The sequence below is a fragment of the Panthera onca genome, chromosome B4 (assembly GCF_046562875.1).
Source record: "Panthera onca isolate mPanOnc1 chromosome B4, mPanOnc1 haplotype 2, whole genome shotgun sequence".
In the NCBI taxonomy this organism is placed as follows: Eukaryota; Metazoa; Chordata; class Mammalia; order Carnivora; family Felidae; genus Panthera; species Panthera onca.
In genome coordinates this window covers 5,700,176-5,713,300 of record NC_138345.1, presented here as the reverse complement: position 1 = coordinate 5,713,300, position 13,125 = coordinate 5,700,176, and the positions used below count along the sequence as shown (strand labels likewise).

Sequence of the window (13,125 nt, the reverse complement as noted above, 5' to 3'; positions counted from 1 at the left end):
GAAAGGCCATTTAAGGTCTTTATAACATAGTTTGTACATTTATAATGTGCAGATAATGAGACACACTTCAGAAGCAAGGATTTTAAAATTAAAGATACTACATAAAATCTACAGTGTCATACAAACTTCAGGGAAGGTCAGCACAACCCCTCCACCTGAAGTTCAAGGTAGAAACCTTGGACTCATCCTGAAATGTCACCCCCTCTCCCCCTATTTATCAGACCCCAAGTCTTATCTTGTCTGTCTCTCCCCTCTGTCCTCTTCCCTCCACCTCCATTGCTATAAACTTAGGTCCAGTTCTCATCTCCTCCTGGCTGCACCAGAGCAAGAGTGTCCTAAGGGTCTCCCAGCCACAGTAACAACCCCTCTGATGCATCCTCAGGGCAGCTCAAGATCATTCGAACAGGTTAGTGATTGTGTCATTCCTACTTCTACTTCTTAGGTTCCTTTAAAGCAATGATTCAGACCTTTTCTGAATGCAATTTGTCAAAGGGGCTCCCTAAATTCTCTCCATTGAGCCTAAATTAAGAACCCAGGTTTTATGGTTCCTCATTTTCCTTCACATCTGGGTCCTGCCTCCCTCTCCATCCTCATTTTCCTCCTTCCCTCCACCCACTTCCTAATCTCAGCCACTTACAGTCCATGGAACCCTCCTGTTGCTCACTTCTTGGCTCTAAACATCCAGTTGACCATGCCTGGAATAGTGTTGCCACTTCTTGGCTTGGCCAATTCCCAACCATCCTGCAATTTTTCATCCAAAATTGCCTTGTCTGGGAAACATTTCCTGACTCAATCTGGCCAAATTAAGGGCCTTCCTCTAAGGTTCCACAGCACCCTTGCACACCTCTCCCCTGGCTCTTCTTATGCTGGACTTTCTGCCACCAGACTGAACTTCTGAGGATGGGACAATGAGCACACCTTCAGCCCTTGGAATCATACCTAGCACATCACAGGTACTCAATAATATGTGGTGAATGCACAAATGAAATATGAAGTAGAGGCAGCATTATTAAGACCTCATTCCTCTTCCTGTTCTCCCAAAAGGCCAACTGCCAATAATCAATGATGACATAAAGACAGGAAGAACAATATAACTAGAATGCTGATATGATCCAAAAAATTCCCTCTTAGCCATTTGGCTCAGTATCTTTGCCCTTCAAGCATTTTTGCAGAGCATGGGGAAAATGGCATCAATACTGCAACTCCTAATCCTCTGCACATACTCTAACAAAGATGGTCCCGAAAAGAAAATACATTGTAAATTCAGAAGGATAAGTTGTTGTCTTAAGACCCACTGACCATATTAAAAAGGTCAACATAGGTCTACCCAAGTCGGAATCTCTGCCCTGAAATTCCAAGGCACTTAAAATGTCAATAGACTGTAAATCCAAATACTTGTTTACTCATGGGAACAATTAGCTTTTGTGAAGGAAATCAGCAGCCTGTTCATCCCTCATAAAGATGATCTTGATGGAAATAGTAAAATGGCCAAAGAGTAGGAAACAATAAGTAAACTCGAAAAAAAAAGATAATCATTTGCCTAAATCTATAAAAAAAATTAGAGGCAAAAAGCACACAAGGTTTAAATGTTTTCTTTTAATATAAGGGTAGACACTAGAGGATTAGAAATAGGCTGTTTTACTTACAAACAATTAGAAGGGAAAAATAGAACAAATAAAGTTTAAGGAAACAATTACAAAAAGGAAGAGTAAAAGGGAGAAATAAATTCAATCATGACAGTAATCATAATATATGCCAATGAGTTAAATCTTTATAATAAAAGATAGAGTCTCAGATTCGTAAGGCAAAAAAGCCTGTCAAATGCTTTTTAAGAGGGGTAGACCCATAACAAATGACAAGAAAGTTTGGAGAAAAAAATAAGAAAAGACATACTAGTCAAATGTAAAAGAAAAGAAAGGTAAAGGAAGGAAGAAAAAAAGGTGGAAACAAATGGAAGGGAAGAAGGAAAGAAACATCAGGTATAGTAATACTGATGCCAGATAAAACAGAATTGAAACAAACACATTCCAGATTGAAGAAAAACAGGAAAATACATGTAAAAATAAAGATTTTAAGACTATAAAAAACAAAACTGATAGAAAAAGAAGAAAGATAAATTCATTGTCAAAATGGAAAGCATTAAAATACCCATGTGTTAGTGATGAAGTTTTGGGGTGATGGGGGTTTGTAGGGTCTGGAGCTGACGGCCAAGAAAGAATTCTTGAAGACGTCTTTGGTGCAAAAAGGTGACTTTATCAAAGCATGGGGACAGGACCCAGGGGCAGGAAGAGCTGCACTGGGGTCCTGCCAGGTAACTCATTACATACCCTCGGGTTGGGAGGGGGTCAGGGAGAGAGTAAGTCTCTAAGGAATTTTAGAAGCAAGGTTTCCAGGACCTTGAGGGGCTAGTGGTTGCTAAATAAACACCATTTACTACCATTTAATAAAACCTCAGTCCTGAGACCCTTTAGAAGTATATCAGGGCGGGGGGGCAGGGCATAAGCTTGGAAGATGATGGCCAGCACATATCTTGGGGCAGCTGAGATAGAGGAAGTTGACTTCCAGGATCCTCGAGGTTGGGGTAATGTTAAGCTAAGGTTCTCTTTTGCTCCCAGCAAAGTGCCATCCTTGAGGCCGCTGAGCTCCTAGAGAGAGGTCACTCTGCAGGTTTCAAGGACTTCTCAATGGGGAATTTAATTTTTCTTTTTTTTTTTAACCTTTATTTATTTTTGAGACAGAGAGAGACAGAGCATGAACGGGGGAGGGTCAGAGAGAGGGAGACACAGAATCTGAAACAGGCTCCAGGCTCTGAGCCATCAGCACAGAGCCTGATGCGGGGCTCAAACTCACAGACCTCAAGATCATGACCTGAGCTGAAGTCGGACGCTTAACCGACTAAGCCACCCAGGCGCCCTGAATTTTTCATTTGCCTTAGTTTCCCACATTATCATGGCAAGCACTTAAGCCTCTTGCCTTTGTTCTTGGGGAGCTGGGAGTGTCCGAGGAGCATCACACAGATCCCACCTGGGATGGGGCAGGGGTGCTAGCTTATGCTTTGCCCCTCAGCCTGCCTCATGCTCCTTCATCATTAGTAAACAAGAATAGGTAAAGACAAAGAATATTTCACTAACAGAATTAAGAAGTTTGACCTAATAAATAAAAAGAGAACTTTAAAGTCCATAAACACTGATAATACACTCCTTCCAAGGAAAAATGTACCCTGCCTCACAGAGTTGGTATGAGAATGAAATGAGTTAACATATGGAAAATACTTAGTGTGTGGCACATAGTAAATACTCAATAGGCATACGCCATTGTTGTTCTAAAAACCCGCCACTGAAAGTGTCAACAAATTCTACAAGGAAAAAAGTGAAAAGGCTGTAGCCACTGACCACAATTAGAAAGTAGCAGTAGGAAGATAACAATAATATTCTATCTACATGAGGAATTTAGAACCGACTCACAAAGACCTCTAGATTAAACAGAAAATCAAAATGAAATTTATAAATTATTTAGAAATGAGTGACAATAAGAATATAGAGGTTAATACCTCTGGGATAGGCCATAAAAGTACTCAAAGAAAAATGTGTAACTTAAGTTTATATATTATAAAACAAAGAAGATAAATAAGGGAAACTCGTGGTTTTATTAAACAAACCAGCAAAAAAAAAAAGTCCTTATCTGCTAGAAATACAAACTCAAGTATTCAATTGAAAAATATGACATCTGGGACTTGCTTTAAAATACTCCAGAAGGACAAGTTTAAATGTAGAGGAAAGAAGATGAAACACATTCAGAAGAAACTTGATGTCTGTTGAAACTACGTGATTGATGCCCAGGGATTGTTTTCGTAGCATCTTCTCTGCTTCCGTGTATGTGAAACTTTCCATATTAAAAGTATTTTAGTTTCATGTGTAAAAAAAAAAGTATTTAAAAATGAACCGACCAAAAACAAGTCACAAAAATAACAGCAAAGAAACCTTAAAAATTGGAAAAAAGAAAATTTTAATGATAAAAAACAAAAATTAAGAAAAATCACGTAGTATCCTTCATCAGTAAATCCAAAATTTGATTTTTTAAGTAAACAACTATTTGACTACTTGTTAATAATTGAGATGTCACTTATTATAATTACAAAAACAAAAGGCAATTGTAGATGTTAAAAATTATAAAAACCTATCATGTGTAATTATATCTCAATAAATTTGGAAATCTGGATGAAATAGATCATTTCCTAGAAAAAAAGCATAAATCATTAAAACTGACTTCAAGAAATGGGTTTCTTAAAAAATCTAATAATCCTGACCAGGTTGGATTTATTTATGTAAGAATGGTTCAATACATAAAACTCAATTTATTATACCATATTAACAGAATGAAGGGGGAAAAACACATGATCATCTCAATAATATAGGACAATCATCTGACAAAATTCAACACGCTTTTATCATAAAAAATACTCAACAAACTACATATAGCAGAAAACTATCTCAAGATATAAAAGCCATATATGAAAAGCCCAAAGCTAATATCATATTCAATAGGAAAAGACTGAAAGCTTTTCCTCTAAGATCAGGAACAAGACAAGGATGCCTGCTTTCACCACTTCTATTCAACATAGTACTAGAAAGCCTAGCCAGAGCAATCAGGCAAGACAAGAAATAAAAGGCATCAAAATTGGAAAAGAAGAAGTAAAATTATCTCTGTTTGCAGATAACGTGATCTTATATGTAGAACTCCCCCACCGAACACACACACACAAACTATTATAACTAATAAATACAAATACAGCAAAATTACAGTATACAAAATGAATACACACAAAATCCACTGCATTTCTATATACTAACAATGAACAATTCAAAAAGGAAATTAAAAAAACAATTCTACTTACAGTAGCATCAAGGAGAATACTTAGGCATAAATTTAACTAATGAGATGAAAGGTATGTGCACTGAAAACTACAAGATACTGCTGAAAGAAATTAAAGACATAAATGAATTAAACATCTCATATTTAGGGGCACCTGGGCATCTGACTCTTGATCCTAGGGTTGTGAGTTCAAGCTCCACATTGGGTACAGATCCTACTTTTTAAAAATCTCATGTTTATAAGTTGGAAGGCTTAATATTGTTCAGATGTTAACATTCCCAAAATTACCTACAGATTTACTGCAACCCCTATTAGAATCCCAAGAACAATTTTTGCAGAAGTAGAAAAAAAAATTATCCAACAACACTAATATGGAAGATCAAGGGACCCTGAATAGTTAAAAAAAAATCTTAAATAAAAACAAAGTTAAACAACTTAGATATATCATGGTTGCAAAACTTATTTAAAAGCTACAGTAACCAGGGGCGCCTGGATGGCTCAGTTGGTTAAGCATCCAACTCTTGATTTTGGCTCAGGTTATGGTCTCATGGTTGTGAGATCAAGCCCCACATCAGGCTCCACACTTGGAGCCTGCTTAAAATTCTCTCTCTCCCTCTCCCTCTGCCCCTCCCCTGCTCTCTCTCTCGAAAAAAAACAAAACAAAACAAAAAACAAAACGAAACAAGACAAAATGCTACAGTAATCAAAAGAGTGTGGTACTAGCCTAAACAGACATGTAAGCCAATGGAATCGAATAAAGAGCCCTGAAATAAGCCCTCACATCTATGGTTTAATGTTTTGTTTTGTTCAAAAAAGGGGCTAACAATCTTTAATGGAGAAAGGACAGTCAATTCAACAAATGGTCTTGGAAACCTGGATATCCACATGCAAAAGAATAAAATTAGACCCTTATGTTACACTATATATAAAAATTTCAATGGATCAAAGACTTAAATATAAGACCTAAAACAATAAAATTCTTAGAAGAAAACACAGGGAGAAATCTGCATCACATTAAGTCTGACAGTGATACCTTGGATATGAAACCAAAGGAACAGGTAACAGAAGTAAAAATAGATATTGGATTAAAATGAGATTAAAAACTTCTGTGCATCAAAGGACACAATCAACAGAGTGAAAAGGCAACCTACATAATAGGAGAAAATATCTGTAAATCATACATCCCATAAGGAATTAATATCCAGAATAATAAAGAACTCCTAACTCAATAGCAAAAACAAAAACCAAGTAACTTGACTTAAAATGGGCAAAGGACTTGAATAGACACTTCACCAAATAATATACAGAAATGGCTGGCAAGTATATGAAAAGATGGTCAGCATAATTAATCATTAGTGAAATGCAAATCAAAACTATAATGAAGAGGAAGGCTCAAGATGGAAGAAAGAAAAGAGGATTAAAAGAAATGAGCGTGGTTTAATGGGCCTCTGAGACATCAAGCATCCTCATATCCTTATTATAGCACCCCAGAAGGAAAAAGGAGAAAGAGGCAGGAAAGTTCTTTAAGACTAATAGTGAAAACTTTCCTAACCTGGAGAAGGAAACAGAAATCCGGGCCCAGGAAGCAACAGTTCACAACAGTTCACAACAAGATGAATCCAAAGAGATACACACCAAGATCCATCAGAAATAAAATGTCAAAAATTAAAGAGAAAGAGAAAATTATAAAAAAAGCAAGGGAAAAGCAATTAATTATGCATAGTGAACCCCCCCCCCCCATGAGACTCTCATCTAATTTTTCAATAAAAAATTAACAGACCAGAATGGAGTGGTAAGATATATTCATAGTCCTGGCAGGGAAAAAAACCTATAACCAGAAACACTCTATCCAGCAAGGTTGTCATTCAGAATTGAAGGGTAGGTAAATATATCCCAAACAAGCAAAAGCTAAAGGAGTTTATTATCACTAAACAGGCAAACAGGCTTTACAAGAAATAATAAGGGACTTCCTCAAGCAGAAAAGGTCATAACTAGAAATAAAAAAAAAAACATAGGAAAGAAAAAAATTTCATGAGTAAAGGCAAACATAAAAATAGGGCAGTGGATCAATCAACCACTTATAAAGTGAGTAAGAGAATTAAAAGACCAGAGTGGTAAAAATCAACTAAATCTACAATAGTAACTTAATGAATAAACTAAGGAAAAAGATGTAAAATATGGCATCAAAAATATGAACATAAGCAGGGGGGTAAAATGTAGTGCTTTCAGAATGCATTTGAACTTAAATGACCACCAAATAATTTTTTCCATGTTTTATTTAAATTCCAGTTAGTTAACATAGTGTAACATTAGTTTCAAGAGTACAACCCAGTGATTCATCACTTACATACAACACCCACTGATCATCGCAACAAGTGCCCTTCATAATTCCCATCACCCATTTAACACATCCCCCTGCCCACCTCCCCTGGGTTTGTTCTCTACAGTTCAGAGTCTGTTTTATGGTTTGCCTCTCTTTCCCCCCATCTGTGTGCATCCATTTTGTTTCTTAAATATGAGTAAAATCCTATGGTATTTTTCCTTCTCTGATCAACTTATTCCACTTAGCATGATACACTCTAGCTCCCTCCACATCATTGCAAATGGCAAGATTTCATTCTTTTTGATGGCTGACTAATATTTCATTGTATATATACACCACATCTTTTGCATCTGTTCATCAGTCAATGGACATTTGGGCTCTTTCCATAGTTTGGCTATTGTTTATAATGCTGCTATAGTCATCAGGATGCATGTATCCCATAGAATTGATATTTTTGTATCCTCTAAGTAAATACCTAGTAGTGCAACTGCTGAATCTTAGGGTATTTTTTAACTTTTATTCTCTTTTTAACTTGTGGGGAACCTCCATACTCTTTTCCAGAGTGGTTGCACCCCGTTTGCATTCCCACCCACAGTGAAATGACCACCAACCTAAAACAGACTGCCATATATATCAGTTGTGATATATGAACCTCACGGTAACCACAAACCAAAAACCTTTGATAGATACATTTAAAAAGAGAGAGAGAGAGAGAGAGAGAGAGAGAGAGAAACATGATACGAAAGAAAGTCATCAATCACAAGAAAGCAAAAGAACAAAGAAGACCTACAAATGCACCCAGAAAACAATCAGCAAAGTGGCAATAAATACCAACCTACCAGTAATTATTTAAAATGTAAACGGAATAAAGCTCCAACCAAAAGACATAAGGTGGCCAAATGAATTTAAAAAACTCATCTGTATGCTGCCTGTAAGAGACTAGATCTAAAGACACACACAGCCTAAAAGTGAAGGGACGGAACAAGATAACCCATTTAGGTGGAAATAAAAAGAAAGCAAGAAGGACAATACTCACATCAGGGCGCACCTGAGTGGCTCAGTCAGTTAAGCGTCCAACTTCGGCTCAGGTCATGATCTCATGGTTCGTGGGTTTGAGCCCCATGTCGGGCTCTGTCCTGATGGCTCGGAGCCTGGAGCCTGCTTTGGATTCTGTGTCTCCCTCTCTCTCTGACCCTCCCCCGTTCATGCTCTGTCTCTGTCTCAAAAATAAATAAACGTTAAAAATTTTTTTTAAAAAATCAAGAGAGGAGGGGTGCCTGGATGGCTCAGTCGGTTAAGCATCTGACTTTGGCTTAGGTCATGATCTCGCGGTTTGTGAGTTCGATTCCCATGTCGGGCTCTGTGCTGACAGCTCAGAGCCTGGAGTCTGCTTCGGATTCTGTGTCTCCCTCTCTCTCTGCCCCTCCCCTGCTCATGCTCTATCTTTCTCTGTCTCAAAAATAAAATAAAACATTTAAAAAAATCAACAGAGGATCAGGGGTGCTTGGGTGCCTCAGTCAGTTAAATGTCTGACTCTTGATTTCAACTCAGGTCATGATCTCACAGTTCATGGCTTTAAGCCCCACGTCAAGCTCTGCACTGACAGCGTGGAGCCTGCTTGAGATTTTCTCTCTCTCCCTCTCTCTCTCTCTGTTCCTCCTGAGCGTGTGCTCTCTCTCTCTCTCAAAATAAATAAATAAATAAGAGGGAAGTACATAGCAATATAGGCCTAAGTCAAGAAGTAAGAAAAATCTCAAACAACTAACATCACACCTAAAGGAGCCAGAAAAAGAGTAACAGACAATGCCTCAGGGCAGCCAAATGAAGTAAATAATAAATATTAGAACAAAAATATATGATATAGAAACTAAAAACCAATAGAACAGATCAATGAAACCAGGAGCTGGTTCTTTTAAAAAATTAATAAAATTGATAAACCTATAGCCAGACTTATCAAAAAGAAAAAAGAAAGGACCCAAATGACTATGATAACAAATGAGAGAGGAGAAATAACCACCAACACCACAGAAACACAGTTTTAGGAGAATATTATGAAAAAATATATGCCAACCAATTGGACAACCTGGAAGAAATGGATGAATTCTTAACAACATATAAACTACCAAAACAGAAACAGGAAGAAATAGAAAACTTGAACAGACCAATAACCAGCAAATAAACTGAATCAATAATCAAAAGCTCCCAACAAAAAAAAGTCCAGGGCCAGATGGCTTCACAGGTGAATTCTGCAAAACATTTGAAGAAGAGTTAATACCTATGCTTCTCAAACAATTCCAAAAATTAGAAAAGCAAGGAAACTATTTGAATTCAATGTGTATGGCCAGAATTACCCTGAAACCAAAATCAGACAAAGACACCACTCAAAAAGAGAACTACAGGCCAATATCTGTGACGAACATTAATGCAAAAAATGCTCAATAAAATACAAGCAAACAAAATCCAGTAATATGCTAAAAGAATCATTCACCACAATCAAGTGGGATTTATTCCTGGGTTGCAAGGATGGTTCAATATTTGCAAATTAATCAACATGATACACCACATTAATAAAAGAAAGGAGAGGAACTATATGATCCTTTCAATAGATGCAGAAAAAGCATTTGACAAAGTACAATATCCATTCATGATAAAAACTGTCAACAAAGTAGGTTTAGAGGGAACATACGTCCACATAATAAAGGCCATATTTGAAAAACTCACAGCTAACATCATCCTAAGTGGGGAAACACTGAGAGCTTTTCCTCTATGGTCAAGAACAGATAGGGATGTCCACTCTCACCACTCTTACTTAACACAGTACTAGAAGTCCTAGCCATAGTAATCAGACAGCAAAAAGAAAGCAAAGGCATCCAAATTGGTAAGGAAGAAGTAAAACATTCACTATTTTCAGGTGACATGATACTATGTGTAAAAAATCTGAAAGATTCCACCAAAAAACTGCTAGAACTGATACACGAATTTGGTAAAGTCACGGCACAAAACCAACGTACAGAAATCTGTTGTTTACCAACAGATCATGTTGGTAAATCATGTTTACCAACATGAAGCAGCAGAAAGAGAAATTAAGGAATCAATCTCATTTACATTTGCAGCAAAAACAATAAGATACCTAGGGATAAACCTAATCAAAGAGGTGAAAGACCTGTGTTCTGAAAACCATAAAACACTAATGTAAGAAAGTGAAGATGACCCAAAGAAACGGAAAGACATCCCATGTCCATGGATTGGAACAGCAAATACTGTAAAAATGTCTATACTACCCAAAGCAATGCACATTTAATGCAATCCCTATCAAAATACCAAAGGCATTTTTCACAGAGCTAGAACAATCCTAAAATTTGCATGGAACCACAAAAGACCCCAAATTGACAAAGCAATCTTGAAAAAGAAAAGCAAAGCTGGAGGCATCACAATTCTGGGCTTCAAGTTATGTTACAAAGCTGTAGTGATCAAAATAGTACGGTACTGGCATAAAAACAGACACACAGATCAATGCAATAGAATAGAGTACCCAGAAATAAACCCACAACTATATGGTCAATTAATCTTTGACAAAGCAGGAAAGAATATCCAGTAGGAAAAAGACAGTCTCTTCAACAAATGATGTTGGTAAAACTGGAAAGCAATATGCAAAAGAATGAAACTGGACCATTTTCTTACACCATACACAAAAATAAATTCAAAATGGTTGAAAGACCTAAATGTGAGACCTGAAAACAAAAAAATCTCAGAGGAGGGGTGCCTGGGTGGCTCAGTCGGTTAAGTATCTGACTCTTGATCTCACCTCAGATCCTGATCTAAGGGCCATGAGTTCAAGCCCCACATTGGGCTTGGTGCTGCGAGCAAAGCTTACTTTTAAAAAAAAAGTAAAAATAAAAATAAAAAATCCTAGAGGAGAACACAGGCATTGCTTTCCTGTGGACATTGGGCAGTGCAACTTCTTTCTAGATATGTCTCCAGAGCAAGGGAAACAAAAGCAAAATAAACTATTGAGATTTAATCAAAATAAAAAGCTTCTGCACATCAAAGGAAACATCAGCAAAACACAACACAACCTACAGAATGAGAGAAGATATTTGCAAATGACACATCAGATAAAGGATTAGTATCCAAAATATATAAAGAGTTTATAAAACTCAACACCCCAAAAATGGATAATCCAATTGAAAATGGCAGAAGATATGAACAGACATTTTTCCAAAGAAGACCTACAGATGGCCAACAGACACATGACAAGATGACTCATCATCATCAGGGAAATACAAATCAAAAGTACAAAGAGATATCACCTCACACCTATCAGAATTGCAAAACTCAACAATACAAGAAACAACAGGTGTTGGTAAGGATATGGAGTAAGGGGAACCCTCTTGCACTCTTGGTGGAAATGCAAATTGTACAGCCACTCTGGAAAACAATATGGAGATTCTTCCGAAAGTTAAAAATTGAACTACAATACAATCCAGCAATCACACTACTAGGTATTTACCCAAAAAATACTAATTCAAAGGTATACCTGCACCCTGATGTTTACAGCAGCATTATCTACAAGCGCAATTACAGACATAGCCCAAGTATCCATTGACAATGAATGGATAAAGAAGACGTGGTATATATATACATACATATATATATATGTATGTATATATATATATAAACTATGAAATATTACTCAGCTAGAAGAAAGAATAAAATCTTGTCCTTTTTTCAGGTGGCCGGGAAGATGTCAGACTTTTAGACTCACCATGCCCATCTAAAACAGACAACCAACTTTCAAAGTCAAGAGAGGGTCCTGCTTAGAGAAACTGGCAAAAAGAAGCTGCTATGATACTGCAGAAACATTGCTCTAGGCTTCAAGAAGCCCAAGGAGCCCACTGACAAGAAATGTCCCTTTACTGGTGATGTGTCCATCCAAGGGCAGATTCTGCCTGGTGTGGTGTCCAAGATGAAGACACAGAGAACCACTGTCATCTGCTGAGACTACTTCCACTGCATCCAAAAGTACAACTGCTTTGAGAAATGCCACAAGAACATGTCCGTGCACCTGTCTGCTTTGGGGATGTCCAGACTGGCAACACTGTCACAGTGGGTGTTGGCTCTTGAAAAAGGCTGTGCACTGCAACAGGCTCAAAGTCACAAAGGTCACTGGCACCAAGAGGCAATTCCAGAAGTTCTGAGACTAGTCATCTGTCCACACCCCAGAAGAAAACAAAGTTATTTTCCCAGTCAAACAAAAAATGGAACCCTGCTATTTGCAATGACATGGACAGACCTAGAGAGTATTATGCTAAGCAAAATAAGTCAGTCAGAGAAAACCAAACACCATAGTTCACTCATATGTGGAATTTAAGAAACAAAAGAGCAAAGAGGGAAAGAGAGAGAGAGAGAGAGAGAGAGAGAGAGAGAGATTGAGATAAGGCAAGAAACAGGCTCATAACTACAGAGAACATGCTGCTGGTTACCCAAGGGGAGGGTGGGGAGACGGGGGGACTAGGTGATGGGGGATGAAGGAGGCACTGGGTGATGTACGCAAGTGTTGAATCCCTATATTGTACACCTGCAACCAACATTATGCTGTATGCTAACTGCTGGAATTAAAATAAAAACTTAAAAAAAAACTGATGTGTTGAAGTACAGTAAAACCTCGGGTTGTGAGCATAATTCGTTCCAGAGACATGCTTGTAATCCAAAGCACTTGTGTATCAAAGCGAATTTCTCCATAACAAATCATGGGAACTTTAAAAGATTCATTCCACAACCCAAAGATATCCATATAAAAAGGATTAAAATTCTGTGATATAATACAAAACAATAAAGAAAATACAAAATATAAAGAAAAATGAATAAATTGACCTACACTTACCTTTAAAACCCTTTGTGGCTAGTGTGAGGGTGGCAAGAGAGAGGAG

General features: G+C 37.4%; 1 pseudogene; it reads left to right on the top strand.

Moving 5' to 3' along the window:
* The first annotated feature begins 11,939 nt into the window (after positions 1–11,939).
* LOC132660401 (small ribosomal subunit protein uS17 pseudogene) lies at positions 11,940–12,393 on the top strand (annotated as a pseudogene).
* The last annotated feature ends 732 nt before the right edge of the window (positions 12,394–13,125 follow it).